Genomic DNA, 22,052 nt, shown 5'->3' with positions numbered 1-22,052 from the left:
TCCCAAATTTTTTTTCTATTTTTTGTATTCACCCAAATGTATTGTAAACACGTGTTTTAGATGTAAAATAATGTGAACTTAACGTTAAAAATATAAAAAGTATGATTAGTTTAATAGAAATGACTTAAGACGATATTTAGCGGATTCATCACCTGAATTTCAAAATTTTTTTACGACCTTTTATATTCACCCAAATGTATTGTAAAGACGTGTTTTAGATGTTAAATAATGTGAACTTAACGATAAAAATATAAAAAGTATGATTAGTTCAATACAAATGACTTTAAACGATATTTAGCGGAATTATCACCATTTTTTACCAAATTTTTTCCCAAATTTTTTTTCTATTTTTTGTATTCACCCAAATGTATTGTAAAGACGTGTTTTAGATGTAAAATAATGTGAACTTAACGTTAAAAATATAAAAAGTATGATTAGTTTAATAGAAATGACTTAAGACGATATTTAGCGGATTCATCACCTGTATTTCAAAATTTTTTTACGACCTTTTATATTCACCCAAATGTATTGTAAAGACGTGTTTTAGATGTAAAATAATGTGAACATAACGATAAAAATATAAAAAGTATGATTAGTTCAATACAAATGACTTTAAACGATATTTAGCGGATTCATCACCTGAATTTCAAAATTTTTTTACGACCTTTTATATTCACCCAAATGTATTGTAAAGACGTGTTTTAGATGTAAAATTATGTGAACGTAACGATAAAAATATAAAAAGTATGATTAGTTCAATACAAATGACTTTAAACGATATTTAGCGGAATTATCACCATTTTTTACACAATTTTTTCCCAAATTTTTTTTCTATTTTTTGTATTCACCCAAATGTATTGTAAATACGTGTTTTAGATGTAAAATAATGTGAACTTAACGATAAAAATATAAAAAGTATGATTAGTTCAATACAAATGACTTTAAACGATATTTAGCGGAATTATCACCATTTTTTACCAAATTTTTTTTCTATTTTTTGTATTCACCCAAATGTATTGTAAACACGTGTTTTAGATGTAAAATAATGTGAACTTAACGTTAAAAATATAAAAAGTATGATTAGTTTAATAGAAATGACTTAAGACGATATTTAGCGAATTCATCACCCGTATTTCAAAATTTTTTTACGACCTTTTATATTCACCCAAATGTATTGTAAAGACGTGTTTTAGATGTAAAATTATGTGAACGTAACGATAAAAATATAAAAAGTATGATTAGTTCAATACAAATGACTTTAAACGATATTTAGCGGAATTATCACCATTTTTTACCAAATTTTTTTTCTATTTTTTGTATTCACCCAAATGTATTGTAAACACGTGTTTTAGATGTAAAATAATGTGAACTTAACGTTAAAAATATAAAAAGTATGATTAGTTTAATAGAAATGACTTAAGACGATATTTAGCGGATTCATCACCTGTATTTCAAAATTTTTTTACGACCTTTTATATTCACCCAAATGTATTGTAAAGACGTGTTTTAGATGTAAAATAATGTGGACTTAACGATAAAAATATAAAAAGTATGATTAGTTCAATACAAATGAAATTAAACGATATTTAGCGGAATTATCACCATTTTTTAACAAATTTTTTCCCAAATTTTTTTTCTATTTTTTGTATTCACCCAAATGTATTGTAAATACGTGTTTTAGATGTAAAATAATGTGAACTTAACGATAAAAATATAAAAAGTATGATTAGTTCAATACAAATGACTTTAAACGATATTTAGCGGAATTATCACCATTTTTTACCAAATTTTTTCCCAAATTTTTTATCTATTTTTTGTATTCACCCAAATGTATTGTAAATACGTGTTTTAGATGTAAAATAATGTGAACTTAACGATAAAAATATAAAAAGTATGATTAGTTCAATACAAATGACTTTAAACGATATTTAGCGGAATTATCACCATTTTTTACCAAATTTTTTTTCTATTTTTTGTATTCACCCAAATGTATTGTAAACACGTGTTTTAGATGTAAAATAATGTGAACTTAACGTTAAAAATATAAAAAGTATGATTAGTTTAATAGAAATGACATAAGACGATATTTAGCGGATTCATCACCTGTATTTCAAAATTTTTTTACGACCTTTTATATTCACCCAAATGTATTGTAAAGACGTGTTTTAGATGTAAAATTATGTGAACGTAACGATAAAAATATAAAAAGTATGATTAGTTCAATACAAATGACTTTAAACGATATTTAGCGGAATTATCACCATTTTTTACCAAATTTTTTTTTTATTTTTTGTATTCAGACAAATGTATTGTAAAGACGTGTTTTAGATGTAAAATTATGTGAACTTAACGATAAAAATATAAAAAGTATGATTAGTTCAATACAAATGACTTTAAACGATATTTAGCGGAATTATCACCATTTTTTACCCAATTTTTTCCCAAAATTTTTTTTCTATTTTTTGTATTCACCCAAATTTATTGTAAATACGTGTTTTAGATGTAAAATAATGTGAACTTAACGTTAAAAATATAAAAAGTATGATTAGTTTAATAGAAATGACTTAAGACGATATTTAGCGGATTCATCACCTGTATTTCAAAATTTTTTTACGACCTTTTATATTCACCCAAATGTATTGTAAAGACGTGTTTTAGATGTAAAATAATGTGAACATAACGATAAAAATATAAAAAGTATGATTAGTTCAATACAAATGACTTTAAACGATATTTAGCGGAATTATCACCATTTTTTACCAAATTTTTTTTTTATTTTTTGTATTCAGACAAATGTATTGTAAAGACGTGTTTTAGATGTAAAATTATGTGAACTAAACGATAAAAATATAAAAAGTATGGTTAGTTCAATACAAATGACTTTAAACGATATTTAGCGGAATTATCACCATTTTTTACCCAATTTTTTCCCAAAATTTTTTTTCTATTTTTTGTATTCACCCAAATGTATTGTAAATACGTGTTTTAGATGTAAAATAATGTGAACTTAACATTAAAAATATAAAAAGTATGATTAGTTTAATAGAAATGACTTAAGACGATATTTAGCGGATTCATCACCTGTATTTCAAAATTTTTTTACGACCTTTTATATTCACCCAAATGTATTGTAAAGACGTGTTTTAGATGTAAAATAATGTGAACATAACGATAAAAATATAAAAAGTATGATTAGTTCAATACAAATGACTTTAAACGATATTTAGCGGAATTATCACCATTTTTTACCAAATTTTTTCCCAAATTTTTTATCTATTTTTTGTATTCACCCAAATGTTTTGTAAATACGTGTTTTAGATGTAAAATAATGTGAACTTAACGATAAAAATATAAAAAGTATGATTAGTTCAATACAAATGACTTTAAACGATATTTAGCGGAATTATCACCATTTTTTACACAATTTTTTCCCAAATTTTTTTTCTATTTTTTGTATTCACCCAAATGTATTGTAAACACGTGTTTTAGATGTAAAATAATGTGAACTTAACGTTAAAAATATAAAAAGTATGATTAGTTTAATAGAAATGACTTAAGACGATATTTAGCGGATTCATCACCTGAATTTCAAAATTTTTTTACGACCTTTTATATTCACCCAAATGTATTGTAAAGACGTGTTTTAGATGTAAAATAATGTGAACTTAACGATAAAAATATAAAAAGTATGATTAGTTCAATACAAATGACTTTAAACGATATTTAACGGAATTATCACCATTTTTTACCAAATTTTTTTTTTATTTTTTGTATTCAGACAAATGTATTGTAAAGACGTGTTTTAGATGTAAAATTATGTGAACTAAACGATAAAAATATAAAAAGTATGATTAGTTCAATACAAATGACTTTAAACGATATTTAGCGGAATTATCACCATTTTTTACCCAATTTTTTCCCAAAATTTTTTTTCTATTTTTTGTATTCACCCAAATGTATTGTAAATACGTGTTTTAGATGTAAAATAATGTGAACTTAACATTAAAAATATAAAAAGTATGATTAGTTTAATAGAAATGACTTAAGACGATATTTAGCGGATTCATCACCTGTATTTCAAAATTTTTTTACGACCTTTTATATTCACCCAAATGTATTGTAAAGACGTGTTTTAGATGTAAAATAATGTGGACTTAACGATAAAAATATAAAAAGTATGATTAGTTCAATACAAATGACTTTAAACGATATTTAGCGGAATTATCACCATTTTTTACCCAATTTTTTCCCAAAATTTTTTTTCTATTTTTTGTATTCACCCAAATTTATTGTAAATACGTGTTTTAGATGTAAAATAATGTGAACTTAACGTTAAAAATATAAAAAGTATGATTAGTTTAATAGAAATGACTTAAGACGATATTTAGCGGATTCATCACCTGTATTTCAAAATTTTTTTACGACCTTTTATATTCACCCAAATGTATAGTAAAGACGTGTTTTAGATGTAAAATAATGTGAACATAACGATAAAAATATAAAAAGTATGATTAGTTCAATACAAATGACTTTAAACGATATTTAGCGGAATTATCACCATTTTTTACCAAATTTTTTTTTTATTTTTTGTATTCAGACAAATGTATTGTAAAGACGTGTTTTAGATGTAAAATTATGTGAACTAAACGATAAAAATATAAAAAGTATGATTAGTTCAATACAAATGACTTTAAACGATATTTAGCGGAATTATCACCATTTTTTACCCAATTTTTTCCCAAAATTTTTTTTCTATTTTTTGTATTCACCCAAATGTATTGTAAATACGTGTTTTAGATGTAAAATAATGTGAACTTAACATTAAAAATATAAAAAGTATGATTAGTTTAATAGAAATGACTTAAGACGATATTTAGCGGATTCATCACCTGTATTTCAAAATTTTTTTACGACCTTTTATATTCACCCAAATGTATTGTAAAGACGTGTTTTAGATGTAAAATAATGTGAACATAACGATAAAAATATAAAAAGTATGATTAGTTCAATACAAATGACTTTAAACGATATTTAGCGGAATTATCACCATTTTTTACCAAATTTTTTCCCAAATTTTTTATCTATTTTTTGTATTCACCCAAATGTTTTGTAAATACGTGTTTTAGATGTAAAATAATGTGAACTTAACGATAAAAATATAAAAAGTATGATTAGTTCAATACAAATGACTTTAAACGATATTTAGCGGAATTATCACCATTTTTTACACAATTTTTTCCCAAATTTTTTTTCTATTTTTTGTATTCACCCAAATGTATTGTAAACACGTGTTTTAGATGTAAAATAATGTGAACTTAACGTTAAAAATATAAAAAGTATGATTAGTTTAATAGAAATGACTTAAGACGATATTTAGCGAATTCATCACCCGTATTTCAAAATTTTTTTACGACCTTTTATATTCACCCAAATGTATTGTAAAGACGTGTTTTAGATGTAAAATTATGTGAACGTAACGATAAAAATATAAAAAGTATGATTAGTTCAATACAAATGACTTTAAACGATATTTAGCGGAATTATCACCATTTTTTACCAAATTTTTTTTTTATTTTTTGTATTCAGACAAATGTATTGTAAAGACGTGTTTTAGATGTAAAATTATGTGAACTTAAGGATAAAAATATAAAAAGTATGATTAGTTCAATACAAATGACTTTAAACGATATTTAGCGGAATTATCACCATTTTTTACCCAATTTTTTCCCAAATTTTTTTTCTATTTTTTTTATTCACCCAAATGTATTGTAAATACGTGTTTTAGATGTAAAATAATGTGAACTTAACGTTAAAAATATAAAAAGTATGATTAGTTTAATATAAATGACTTAAGACGATATTTAGCGGATTCATCACCTGTATTTCAAAATTTTTTTACGACCTTTTATATTCACCCAAATGTATTGTAAAGACGTGTTTTAGATGTAAAATAATGTGAACTTAACGTTAAAAATATAAAAAGTATGATTAGTTCAATACAAATGACTTTAAACGATATTTAGCGGAATTATCACCATTTTTTACCAAATTTTTTTTCTATTTTTTGTATTCATCCAAATGTATTGTAAACACGTGTTTTAGATGTAAAATAATGTGAACTTAACGTTAAAAATATAAAAAGTATGATTAGTTTAATAGAAATGACTTAAGACGATATTTAGCGGATTCATCACCTGAATTTCAAAATTTTTTTACGACCTTTTATATTCACCCAAATGTATTGTAAAGACGTGTTTTAGATGTAAAATAATGTGAACTTAACGATAAAAATATAAAAAGTATGATTAGTTCAATACAAATGACTTTAAACGATATTTAGCGGAATTATCACCATTTTTTACCAAATTTTTTTTCTATTTTTTGTATTCTCCCAAATGTATTGTAAACACGTGTTTTAGATGTAAAATAATGTGAACTTAACGTTAAAAATATAAAAAGTATGATTAGTTTAATAGAAATGACTTAAGACGATATTTAGCGGATTCATCACCTGTATTTCAAAATTTTTTTACGACCTTTTATATTCACCCAAATGTATTGTAAAGACGTGTTTTAGATGTAAAATTATGTGAACGTAATGATAAAAATATAAAAAGTATGATTAGTTCAATACAAATGACTTTAAACGATATTTAGCGGAATTATCACCATTTTTTACCAAATTTTTTTTTTATTTTTTGTATTCAGACAAATGTATTGTAAAGACGTGTTTTAGATGTAAAATTATGTGAACTTAACGATAAAAATATAAAAAGTATGATTAGTTCAATACAAATGACTTTAAACGATATTTAGCGGAATTATCACCATTTTTTACCCAATTTTTTCCCAAATTTTTTTTCTATTTTTTGTATTCACCCAAATGTATTGTAAATACGTGTTTTAGATGTAAAATAATGTGAACTTAACGTTAAAAATATAAAAAGTATGATTAGTTTAATAGAAATGACTTAAGACGATATTTAGCGGATTCATCACCTGTATTTCAAAATTTTTTTACGACCTTTTATATTCACCCAAATGTATTGTAAAGACGTGTTTTAGATGTAAAATAATGTGAACTTAACGATAAAAATATAAAAAGTATGATTAGTTCAATACAAATGACTTTAAACGATATTTAGCGGAATTATCACCATTTTTTACACAATTTTTTCCCAAATTTTTTTTCTATTTTTTGTATTCACCCAAATGTATTGTAAACACGTGTTTTAGATGTAAAATAATGTGAACTTAACGTTAAAAATATAAAAAGTATGATTAGTTTAATAGAAATGACTTAAGACGATATTTAGCGGAATTATCACCATTTTTTAACAAATTTTTTCCCAAATTTTTTTTCTATTTTTTGTATTCACCCAAATGTATTGTAAATACGTGTTTTAGATGTAAAATAATTTGAACTTAACGATAAAAATATAAAAAGTATGATTAGTTCAATACAAATGACTTTAAACGATATTTAGCGGAATTATCACCATTTTTTAACAAATTTTTTCCCAAATTTTTTTTCTATTTTTTGTATTCACCCAAATGTATTGTAAACACGTGTTTTAGATGTAAAATAATGTGAACTTAACGTTAAAAATATAAAAAGTATGATTAGTTTAATAGAAATGACTTAAGACGATATTTAGCGGATTCATCACCTGTATTTCAAAATTTTTTTACGACCTTTTATATTCACCCAAATGTTTTGTAAATACGTGTTTTAGATGTAAAATAATGTGAACTTAACGATAAAAATATAAAAAGTATGATTAGTTCAATACAAATGACTTAAAACGATATTGAGCGGAATTATCACCATTTTTTACACAATTTTTTCCCAAATTTTTTTTCTATTTTTTGTATTCACCCAAATGTATTGTAAACACGTGTTTTAGATGTAAAATAATGTGAACTTAACGTTAAAAATATAAAAAGTATGATTAGTTTAATAGAAATGACTTAAGACGATATTTAGCGGATTCATCACCTGAATTTCAAAATTTTTTTACGACCTTTTATATTCACCCAAATGTATTGTAAAGACGTGTTTTAGATGTAAAATAATGTGAACTTAACGATAAAAATATAAAAAGTATGATTAGTTCAATACAAATGACTTTAAACGATATTTAGCGGAATTATCACCATTTTTTACCAAATTTTTTTTTTATTTTTTGTATTCAGACAAATGTATTGTAAAGACGTGTTTTAGATGTAAAATTATGTGAACTAAACGATAAAAATATAAAAAGTATGATTAGTTCAATACAAATGACTTTAAACGATATTTAGCGGAATTATCACCATTTTTTACCCAATTTTTTCCCAAAATTTTTTTTCTATTTTTTGTATTCACCCAAATGTATTGTAAATACGTGTTTTAGATGTAAAATAATGTGAACTTAACATTAAAAATATAAAAAGTATGATTAGTTTAATAGAAATGACTTAAGACGATATTTAGCGGATTCATCACCTGTATTTCAAAATTTTTTTACGACCTTTTATATTCACCCAAATGTATTGTAAAGACGTGTTTTAGATGTAAAATAATGTGGACTTAACGATAAAAATATAAAAAGTATGATTAGTTCAATACAAATGACTTTAAACGATATTTAGCGGAATTATCACCATTTTTTACCCAATTTTTTCCCAAAATTTTTTTTCTATTTTTTGTATTCACCCAAATTTATTGTAAATACGTGTTTTAGATGTAAAATAATGTGAACTTAACGTTAAAAATATAAAAAGTATGATTAGTTTAATAGAAATGACTTAAGACGATATTTAGCGGATTCATCACCTGTATTTCAAAATTTTTTTACGACCTTTTATATTCACCCAAATGTATTGTAAAGACGTGTTTTAGATGTAAAATAATGTGAACATAACGATAAAAATATAAAAAGTATGATTAGTTCAATACAAATGACTTTAAACGATATTTAGCGGAATTATCACCATTTTTTACCAAATTTTTTTTTTATTTTTTGTATTCAGACAAATGTATTGTAAAGACGTGTTTTAGATGTAAAATTATGTGAACTAAACGATAAAAATATAAAAAGTATGATTAGTTCAATACAAATGACTTTAAACGATATTTAGCGGAATTATCACCATTTTTTACCCAATTTTTTCCCAAAATTTTTTTTCTATTTTTTGTATTCACCCAAATGTATTGTAAATACGTGTTTTAGATGTAAAATAATGTGAACTTAACATTAAAAATATAAAAAGTATGATTAGTTTAATAGAAATGACTTAAGACGATATTTAGCGGATTCATCACCTGTATTTCAAAATTTTTTTACGACCTTTTATATTCACCCAAATGTATTGTAAAGACGTGTTTTAGATGTAAAATAATGTGAACATAACGATAAAAATATAAAAAGTATGATTAGTTCAATACAAATGACTTTAAACGATATTTAGCGGAATTATCACCATTTTTTACCAAATTTTTTCCCAAATTTTTTATCTATTTTTTGTATTCACCCAAATGTTTTGTAAATACGTGTTTTAGATGTAAAATAATGTGAACTTAACGATAAAAATATAAAAAGTATGATTAGTTCAATACAAATGACTTTAAACGATATTTAGCGGAATTATCACCATTTTTTACACAATTTTTTCCCAAATTTTTTTTCTATTTTTTGTATTCACCCAAATGTATTGTAAACACGTGTTTTAGATGTAAAATAATGTGAACTTAACGTTAAAAATATAAAAAGTATGATTAGTTTAATAGAAATGACTTAAGACGATATTTAGCGAATTCATCACCCGTATTTCAAAATTTTTTTACGACCTTTTATATTCACCCAAATGTATTGTAAAGACGTGTTTTAGATGTAAAATTATGTGAACGTAACGATAAAAATATAAAAAGTATGATTAGTTCAATACAAATGACTTTAAACGATATTTAGCGGAATTATCACCATTTTTTACCAAATTTTTTTTTTATTTTTTGTATTCAGACAAATGTATTGTAAAGACGTGTTTTAGATGTAAAATTATGTGAACTTAAGGATAAAAATATAAAAAGTATGATTAGTTCAATACAAATGACTTTAAACGATATTTAGCGGAATTATCACCATTTTTTACCCAATTTTTTCCCAAATTTTTTTTCTATTTTTTTTATTCACCCAAATGTATTGTAAATACGTGTTTTAGATGTAAAATAATGTGAACTTAACGTTAAAAATATAAAAAGTATGATTAGTTTAATATAAATGACTTAAGACGATATTTAGCGGATTCATCACCTGTATTTCAAAATTTTTTTACGACCTTTTATATTCACCCAAATGTATTGTAAAGACGTGTTTTAGATGTAAAATAATGTGAACTTAACGTTAAAAATATAAAAAGTATGATTAGTTCAATACAAATGACTTTAAACGATATTTAGCGGAATTATCACCATTTTTTACCAAATTTTTTTTCTATTTTTTGTATTCATCCAAATGTATTGTAAACACGTGTTTTAGATGTAAAATAATGTGAACTTAACGTTAAAAATATAAAAAGTATGATTAGTTTAATAGAAATGACTTAAGACGATATTTAGCGGATTCATCACCTGAATTTCAAAATTTTTTTACGACCTTTTATATTCACCCAAATGTATTGTAAAGACGTGTTTTAGATGTAAAATAATGTGAACTTAACGATAAAAATATAAAAAGTATGATTAGTTCAATACAAATGACTTTAAACGATATTTAGCGGAATTATCACCATTTTTTACCAAATTTTTTTTCTATTTTTTGTATTCTCCCAAATGTATTGTAAACACGTGTTTTAGATGTAAAATAATGTGAACTTAACGTTAAAAATATAAAAAGTATGATTAGTTTAATAGAAATGACTTAAGACGATATTTAGCGGATTCATCACCTGTATTTCAAAATTTTTTTACGACCTTTTATATTCACCCAAATGTATTGTAAAGACGTGTTTTAGATGTAAAATTATGTGAACGTAATGATAAAAATATAAAAAGTATGATTAGTTCAATACAAATGACTTTAAACAATATTTAGCGGAATTATCACCATTTTTTACCAAATTTTTTTTTTATTTTTTGTATTCAGACAAATGTATTGTAAAGACGTGTTTTAGATGTAAAATTATGTGAACTTAACGATAAAAATATAAAAAGTATGATTAGTTCAATACAAATGACTTTAAACGATATTTAGCGGAATTATCACCATTTTTTACCCAATTTTTTCCCAAATTTTTTTTCTATTTTTTGTATTCACCCAAATGTATTGTAAATACGTGTTTTAGATGTAAAATAATGTGAACTTAACGTTAAAAATATAAAAAGTATGATTAGTTTAATAGAAATGACTTAAGACGATATTTAGCGGATTCATCACCTGTATTTCAAAATTTTTTTACGACCTTTTATATTCACCCAAATGTATTGTAAAGACGTGTTTTAGATGTAAAATAATGTGAACTTAACGATAAAAATATAAAAAGTATGATTAGTTCAATACAAATGACTTTAAACGATATTTAGCGGAATTATCACCATTTTTTACACAATTTTTTCCCAAATTTTTTTTCTATTTTTTGTATTCACCCAAATGTATTGTAAACACGTGTTTTAGATGTAAAATAATGTGAACTTAACGTTAAAAATATAAAAAGTATGATTAGTTTAATAGAAATGACTTAAGACGATATTTAGCGGAATTATCACCATTTTTTAACAAATTTTTTCCCAAATTTTTTTTCTATTTTTTGTATTCACCCAAATGTATTGTAAATACGTGTTTTAGATGTAAAATAATTTGAACTTAACGATAAAAATATAAAAAGTATGATTAGTTCAATACAAATGACTTTAAACGATATTTAGCGGAATTATCACCATTTTTTAACAAATTTTTTCCCAAATTTTTTTTCTATTTTTTGTATTCACCCAAATGTATTGTAAACACGTGTTTTAGATGTAAAATAATGTGAACTTAACGTTAAAAATATAAAAAGTATGATTAGTTTAATAGAAATGACTTAAGACGATATTTAGCGGATTCATCACCTGTATTTCAAAATTTTTTTACGACCTTTTATATTCACCCAAATGTTTTGTAAATACGTGTTTTAGATGTAAAATAATGTGAACTTAACGATAAAAATATAAAAAGTATGATTAGTTCAATACAAATGACTTTAAACGATATTTAGCGGAATTATCACCATTTTTTACACAATTTTTTCCCAAATTTTTTTTCTATTTTTTGTATTCACCCAAATGTATTGTAAACACGTGTTTTAGATGTAAAATAATGTGAACTTAACGTTAAAAATATAAAAAGTATGATTAGTTTAATAGAAATGACTTAAGACGATATTTAGCGGATTCATCACCTGAATTTCAAAATTTTTTTACGACCTTTTATATTCACCCAAATGTATTGTAAAGACGTGTTTTAGATGTAAAATAATGTGAACTTAACGATAAAAATATAAAAAGTATGATTAGTTCAATACAAATGACTTTAAACGATATTTAGCGGAATTATCACCATTTTTTACCAAATTTTTTTTTTATTTTTTGTATTCAGACAAATGTATTGTAAAGACGTGTTTTAGATGTAAAATTATGTGAACTAAACGATAAAAATATAAAAAGTATGATTAGTTCAATACAAATGACTTTAAACGATATTTAGCGGAATTATCACCATTTTTTACCCAATTTTTTCCCAAAATTTTTTTTCTATTTTTTGTATTCACCCAAATGTATTGTAAATACGTGTTTTAGATGTAAAATAATGTGAACTTAACATTAAAAATATAAAAAGTATGATTAGTTTAATAGAAATGACTTAAGACGATATTTAGCGGATTCATCACCTGTATTTCAAAATTTTTTTACGACCTTTTATATTCACCCAAATGTATTGTAAAGACGTGTTTTAGATGTAAAATAATGTGGACTTAACGATAAAAATATAAAAAGTATGATTAGTTCAATACAAATGACTTTAAACGATATTTAGCGGAATTATCACCATTTTTTACCCAATTTTTTCCCAAAATTTTTTTTCTATTTTTTGTATTCACCCAAATTTATTGTAAATACGTGTTTTAGATGTAAAATAATGTGAACTTAACGTTAAAAATATAAAAAGTATGATTAGTTTAATAGAAATGACTTAAGACGATATTTAGCGGATTCATCACCTGTATTTCAAAATTTTTTTACGACCTTTTATATTCACCCAAATGTATTGTAAAGACGTGTTTTAGATGTAAAATAATGTGAACATAACGATAAAAATATAAAAAGTATGATTAGTTCAATACAAATGACTTTAAACGATATTTAGCGGAATTATCACCATTTTTTACCAAATTTTTTTTTTATTTTTTGTATTCAGACAAATGTATTGTAAAGACGTGTTTTAGATGTAAAATTATGTGAACTAAACGATAAAAATATAAAAAGTATGATTAGTTCAATACAAATGACTTTAAACGATATTTAGCGGAATTATCACCATTTTTTACCCAATTTTTTCCCAAAATTTTTTTTCTATTTTTTGTATTCACCCAAATGTATTGTAAATACGTGTTTTAGATGTAAAATAATGTGAACTTAACATTAAAAATATAAAAAGTATGATTAGTTTAATAGAAATGACTTAAGACGATATTTAGCGGATTCATCACCTGTATTTCAAAATTTTTTTACGACCTTTTATATTCACCCAAATGTATTGTAAAGACGTGTTTTAGATGTAAAATAATGTGAACATAACGATAAAAATATAAAAAGTATGATTAGTTCAATACAAATGACTTTAAACGATATTTAGCGGAATTATCACCATTTTTTACCAAATTTTTTCCCAAATTTTTTATCTATTTTTTGTATTCACCCAAATGTTTTGTAAATACGTGTTTTAGATGTAAAATAATGTGAACTTAACGATAAAAATATAAAAAGTATGATTAGTTCAATACAAATGACTTTAAACGATATTTAGCGGAATTATCACCATTTTTTACACAATTTTTTCCCAAATTTTTTTTCTATTTTTTGTATTCACCCAAATGTATTGTAAACACGTGTTTTAGATGTAAAATAATGTGAACTTAACGTTAAAAATATAAAAAGTATGATTAGTTTAATAGAAATGACTTAAGACGATATTTAGCGAATTCATCACCCGTATTTCAAAATTTTTTTACGACCTTTTATATTCACCCAAATGTATTGTAAAGACGTGTTTTAGATGTAAAATTATGTGAACGTAACGATAAAAATATAAAAAGTATGATTAGTTCAATACAAATGACTTTAAACGATATTTAGCGGAATTATCACCATTTTTTACCAAATTTTTTTTTTATTTTTTGTATTCAGACAAATGTATTGTAAAGACGTGTTTTAGATGTAAAATTATGTGAACTTAAGGATAAAAATATAAAAAGTATGATTAGTTCAATACAAATGACTTTAAACGATATTTAGCGGAATTATCACCATTTTTTACCCAATTTTTTCCCAAATTTTTTTTCTATTTTTTTTATTCACCCAAATGTATTGTAAATACGTGTTTTAGATGTAAAATAATGTGAACTTAACGTTAAAAATATAAAAAGTATGATTAGTTTAATATAAATGACTTAAGACGATATTTAGCGGATTCATCACCTGTATTTCAAAATTTTTTTACGACCTTTTATATTCACCCAAATGTATTGTAAAGACGTGTTTTAGATGTAAAATAATGTGAACTTAACGTTAAAAATATAAAAAGTATGATTAGTTCAATACAAATGACTTTAAACGATATTTAGCGGAATTATCACCATTTTTTACCAAATTTTTTTTCTATTTTTTGTATTCATCCAAATGTATTGTAAACACGTGTTTTAGATGTAAAATAATGTGAACTTAACGTTAAAAATATAAAAAGTATGATTAGTTTAATAGAAATGACTTAAGACGATATTTAGCGGATTCATCACCTGAATTTCAAAATTTTTTTACGACCTTTTATATTCACCCAAATGTATTGTAAAGACGTGTTTTAGATGTAAAATAATGTGAACTTAACGATAAAAATATAAAAAGTATGATTAGTTCAATACAAATGACTTTAAACGATATTTAGCGGAATTATCACCATTTTTTACCAAATTTTTTTTCTATTTTTTGTATTCTCCCAAATGTATTGTAAACACGTGTTTTAGATGTAAAATAATGTGAACTTAACGTTAAAAATATAAAAAGTATGATTAGTTTAATAGAAATGACTTAAGACGATATTTAGCGAATTCATCACCCGTATTTCAAAATTTTTTTACGACCTTTTATATTCACCCAAATGTATTGTAAAGACGTGTTTTAGATGTAAAATTATGTGAACGTAACGATAAAAATATAAAAAGTATGATTAGTTCAATACAAATGACTTTAAACGATATTTAGCGGAATTATCACCATTTTTTACCAAATTTTTTTTCTATTTTTTGTATTCACCCAAATGTATTGTAAACACGTGTTTTAGATGTAAAATAATGTGAACTTAACGTTAAAAATATAAAAAGTATGATTAGTTTAATAGAAATGACTTAAGACGATATTTAGCGGATTCATCACCTGTATTTCAAAATTTTTTTACGACCTTTTATATTCACCCAAATGTATTGTAAAGACGTGTTTTAGATGTAAAATTATGTGAACGTAATGATAAAAATATAAAAAGTATGATTAGTTCAATACAAATGACTTTAAACGATATTTAGCGGAATTATCACCATTTTTTACCAAATTTTTTTTTTATTTTTTGTATTCAGACAAATGTATTGTAAAGACGTGTTTTAGATGTAAAATTATGTGAACTTAACGATAAAAATATAAAAAGTATGATTAGTTCAATACAAATGACTTTAAACGATATTTAGCGGAATTATCACCATTTTTTACCCAATTTTTTCCCAAATTTTTTTTCTATTTTTTGTATTCACCCAAATGTATTGTAAATACGTGTTTTAGATGTAAAATAATGTGAACTTAACGTTAAAAATATAAAAAGTATGATTAGTTTAATAGAAATGACTTAAGACGATATTTAGCGGATTCATCACCTGTATTTCAAAATTTTTTTACGACCTTTTATATTCACCCAAATGTATTGTAAAGACGTGTTTTAGATGTAAAATAATGTGAACTTAACGATAAAAATATAAAAAGTATGATTAGTTCAATACAAATGACTTTAAACGATATTTAGCAGAATTATCACCATTTTTTACACAATTTTTTCCCAAATTTTTTTTCTATTTTTTGTATTCACCCAAATGTATTGTAAACACGTGTTTTAGATGTAAAATAATGTGAACTTAACGTTAAAAATATAAAAAGTATGATTAGTTTAATAGAAATGACTTAAGACGATATTTAGCGGAATTATCACCATTTTTTAACAAATTTTTTCCCAAATTTTTTTTCTATTTTTTGTATTCACCCAAATGTATTGTAAATACGTGTTTTAGATGTAAAATAATTTGAACTTAACGATAAAAATATAAAAAGTATGATTAGTTCAATACAAATGACTTTAAACGATATTTAGCGGAATTATCACCATTTTTTACCAAATTTTTTTTCTATTTTTTGTATTCACCCAAATGTATTGTAAACACGTGTTTTAGATGTAAAATAATGTGAACTTAACGTTAAAAATATAAAAAGTATGATTAGTTTAATAGAAATGACTTAAGACGATATTTAGCGGATTCATCACCTGTATTTCAAAATTTTTTTACGACCTTTTATATTCACCCAAATGTATTGTAAAGACGTGTTTTAGATGTAAAATTATGTGAACGTAACGATAAAAATATAAAAAGTATGATTAGTTCAATACAAATGACTTTAAACGATATTTAGCGGAATTATCACCATTTTTTACCAAATTTTTTTTTTATTTTTTGTATTCAGACAAATGTATTGTAAAGACGTGTTTTAGATGTAAAATTATGTGAACTTAACGATAAAAATATAAAAAGTATGATTAGTTCAATACAAATGACTTTAAACGATATTTAGCGGAATTATCACCATTTTTTACCAAATTTTTTTTCTATTTTTTGTATTCACCCAAATGTATTGTAAACACGTGTTTTAGATGTAAAATAATGTGAACTTAACGTTAAAAATATAAAAAGTATGATTAGTTTAATAGAAATGACTTAAGACGATATTTAGCGGATTCATCACCTGTATTTCAAAATTTTTTTACGACCTTTTATATTCACCCAAATGTATTGTAAAGACGTGTTTTAGATGTAAAATAATGTGAACTTAACGATAAAAATATAAAAAGTATGATTAGTTCAATACAAATGACTTTAAACGATATTTAGCGGAATTATCACCATTTTTTACCAAATTTTTTCCCAAATTTTTTATCTATTTTTTGTATTCACCCAAATGTATTGTAAATACGTGTTTTAGATGTAAAATAATGTGAACTTAACGATAAAAATATAAAAAGTATGATTAGTTTAATACAAATGACTTTAAACGATATTTAGCGGAATTATCACCATTTTTTACCAAATTTTTTCCCAAATTTTTTTTCTATTTTTTGTAATCACCCAAATGTATTGTAAATACGTGTTTTAGATGTAAAATAATGTGAACTTAACGATAAAAATATAAAAAGTATGATTAGTTCAATACAAATGACTTTAAACGATATTTAGCGGAATTATCACCATTTTTTACCATATTTTTTCCCAAATTTTTTATCTATTTTTTGTATTCACCCAAATGTATTGTAAATACGTGTTTTAGATGTAAAATAATGTGAACTTAACGATAAAAATATAAAAAGTATGATTAGTTCAATACAAATGACTTTAAACGATATTTAGCGGAATTATCACCATTTTTTACCAAATTTTTTTTCTATTTTTTGTATTCACCCAAATGTATTGTAAACACGTGTTTTAGATGTAAAATTATGTGAACTTAACGATAAAAATATAAAAAGTATGATTAGTTCAATACAAATGACTTTAAACGATATTTAGCGGAATTATCACCATTTTTTACACAATTTTTTCCCAAATTTTTTTTCTATTTTTTGTATTCAGACAAATGTATTGTAAAGACGTGTTTTAGATGTAAAATTATGTGAACTTAACGATAAAAATATAAAAAGTATGATTAGTTCAATACAAATGACTTTAAACGATATTTAGCGGAATTATCACCATTTTTTACCCAATTTTTTCCCAAATTTTTTTTCTATTTTTTGTATTCACCCAAATGTATTGTAAATACGTGTTTTAGATGTAAAATAATGTGAACTTAACGTTAAAAATATAAAAAGTATGATTAGTTTAATAGAAATGACTTAAGACGATATTTAGCGGATTCATCACCTGTATTTCAAAATTTTTTTACGACCTTTTATATTCACCCAAATGTATTGTAAAGACGTGTTTTAGATGTAAAATAATGTGAACTTAACGATAAAAATATAAAAAGTATGATTAGTTCAATACAAATGACTTTAAACGATATTTAGCGGAATTATCACCATTTTTTACCAAATTTTTTCCCAAATTTTTTTTCTATTTTTTGTATTCACCCAAATGTATTGTAAATACGTGTTTTAGATGTAAAATAATGTGAACTTAACGATAAAAATATAATAAGTATGATTAGTTCAATACAAATGACTTTAAACGATATTTAGCGGAATTATCACCATTTTTTACCAAATTTTTTTTCTATTTTTTGTATTCACCCAAATGTATTGTAAACACGTGTTTTAGATGTAAAATAATGTGAACTTAACGTTAAAAATATAAAAAGTATGATTAGTTTAATAGAAATGACTTAAGACGATATTTAGCGGATTCATCACCTGTATTTCAAAATTTTTTTACGACCTTTTATATTCACCCAAATGTATTGTAAAGACGTGTTTTAGATGTAAAATTATGTGAACGTAACGATAAAAATATAAAAAGTATGATTAGTTCAATACAAATGACTTTAAACGATATTTAGCGGAATTATCACCATTTTTTACCAAATTTTTTTTTTATTTTTTGTATTCAGACAAATGTATTGTAAAGACGTGTTTTAGATGTAAAATTATGTGAACTTAACGATAAAAATATAAAAAGTATGATTAGTTCAATACAAATGACTTTAAACGATATTTAGCGGAATTATCACCATTTTTTACCAAATTTTTTTTCTATTTTTTGTATTCACCCAAATGTATTGTAAACACGTGTTTTAGATGTAAAATAATGTGAACTTAACGTTAAAAATATAAAAAGTATGATTAGTTTAATAGAAATGACTTAAGACGATATTTAGCGGATTCATCACCTGTATTTCAAAATTTTTTTACGACCTTTTATATTCACCCAAATGTATTGTAAAGACGTGTTTTAGATGTAAAATAATGTGAACTTAACGATAAAAATATAAAAAGTATGATTAGTTCAATACAAATGACTTTAAACGATATTTAGCGGAATTATCACCATTTTTTACCAAATTTTTTCCCAAATTTTTTATCTATTTTTTGTATTCACCCAAATGTATTGTAAATACGTGTTTTAGATGTAAAATAATGTGAACTTAACGATAAAAATATAAAAAGTATGATTAGTTCAATACAAATGACTTTAAACGATATTTAGCGGAATTATCACCATTTTTTACCAAATTTTTTCCCAAATTTTTTTTCTATTTTTTGTAATCACCCAAATGTATTGTAAATACGTGTTTTAGATGTAAAATAATGTGAACTTAACGATAAAAATATAAAAAGTATGATTAGTTCAATACAAATGACTTTAAACGATATTTAGCGGAATTATCACCATTTTTTACCATATTTTTTCCCAAATTTTTTATCTATTTTTTGTATTCACCCAAATGTATTGTAAATACGTGTTTTAGATGTAAAATAATGTGAACTTAACGATAAAAATATAAAAAGTATGATTAGTTCAATACAAATGACTTTAAACGATATTTAGCGGAATTATCACCATTTTTTACCAAATTTTTTTTCTATTTTTTGTATTCACCCAAATGTATTGTAAACACGTGTTTTAGATGTAAAATTATGTGAACTTAACGATAAAAATATAAAAAGTATGATTAGTTCAATACAAATGACTTTAAACGATATTTAGCGGAATTATCACCATTTTTTACCAAATTTTTTTTCTATTTTTTGTATTCACCCAAATGTATTGTAAACACGTGTTTTAGATGTAAAATAATGTGAACTTAACGTTAAAAATATAAAAAGTATGATTAGTTTAATAGAAATGACTTAAGACGATATTTAGCGAATTCATCACCCGTATTTCAAAATTTTTTTACGACCTTTTATATTCACCCAAATGTATTGTAAAGACGTGTTTTAGATGTAAAATTATGTGAACGTAACGATAAAAATATAAAAAGTATGATTAGTTCAATACAAATGACTTTAAACGATATTTAGCGGAATTATCACCATTTTTTACCAAATTTTTTTTCTATTTTTTGTATTCACCCAAATGTATTGTAAACACGTGTTTTAGATGTAAAATAATGTGAACTTAACGTTAAAAATATAAAAAGTTTGATTAGTTTAATAGAAATGACTTAAGACGATATTTAGCGGATTCATCACCTGTATTTCAAAATTTTTTTACGACCTTTTATATTCACCCAAATGTATTGTAAAGACGTGTTTTAGATGTAAAATAATGTGAACTTAACGATAAAAATATAAAAAGTATGATTAGTTCAATACAAATGACTTTAAACGATATTTAGCGGAATTATCACCATTTTTTAACAAATTTTTTCCCAAATTTTTTTTCTATTTTTTGTATTCACCCAAATGTATTGTAAATACGTGTTTTAGATGTAAAATAATGTGAACTTAACGATAAAAATATAAAAAGTATGAATAGTTCAATACAAATGACTTTAAACGATATTTAGCGGAATTATCACCATTTTTTACCAAATTTTTTTTCTATTTTTTGTATTCACCCAAATGTATTGTAAACACGTGTTTTAGATGTAAAATAATGTGAACTTAACGTTAAAAATATAAAAAGTATGATTAGTTTAATAGAAATGACTTAAGACGATATTTAGCGGATTCATCACCTGTATTTCAAAATTTTTTTACGACCTTTTATATTCACCCAAATGTATTGTAAAGACGTGTTTTAGATGTAAAATTATGTGAACGTAATGATAAAAATATAAAAAGTATGATTAGTTCAATACAAATGACTTTAAACGATATTTAGCGGAATTATCACCATTTTTTACCAAATTTTTTTTTTATTTTTTGTATTCAGACAAATGTATTGTAAAGACGTGTTTTAGATGTAAAATTATGTGAACTTAACGATAAAAATATAAAAAGTATGATTAGTTCAATACAAATGACTTTAAACGATATTTAGCGGAATTATCACCATTTTTTACCCAATTTTTTCCCAAATTTTTTTTCTATTTTTTGTATTCACCCAAATGTATTGTAAAGACGTGTTTTAGATGTAAAATAATGTGAACTTAACGTTAAAAATATAAAAAGTATGATTAGTTTAATAGAAATGACTTAAGACGATATTTAGCGGATTCATCACCTGTATTTCAAAATTTTTTTACGACCTTTTATATTCACCCAAATGTATTGTAAAGACGTGTTTTAGATGTAAAATAATGTGAACTTAACGATAAAAATATAAAAAGTATGATTAGTTCAATACAAATGACTTTAAACGATATTTAGCGGAATTATCACCATTTTTTACCAAATGTTTTCCCAAATTTTTTATCTATTTTTTGTATTCACCCAAATGTATTGTAAACACGTGTTTTAGATGTAAAATAATGTGAACTTAACGTTAAAAATATAAAAAGTATGATTAGTTTAATAGAAATGACTTAAGACGATATTTAGCGGATTCATCACCTGTATTTCAAAATTTTT

Source organism: Diuraphis noxia, unplaced genomic scaffold (assembly GCF_037042655.1).
Source record: "Diuraphis noxia isolate RWA-SAM2 unplaced genomic scaffold, SU_Dnox_SAM2 contig0004, whole genome shotgun sequence".
Classification (NCBI taxonomy): Eukaryota; Metazoa; Arthropoda; class Insecta; order Hemiptera; family Aphididae; genus Diuraphis; species Diuraphis noxia.
Note: the sequence above shows the minus strand (reverse complement) of the source record.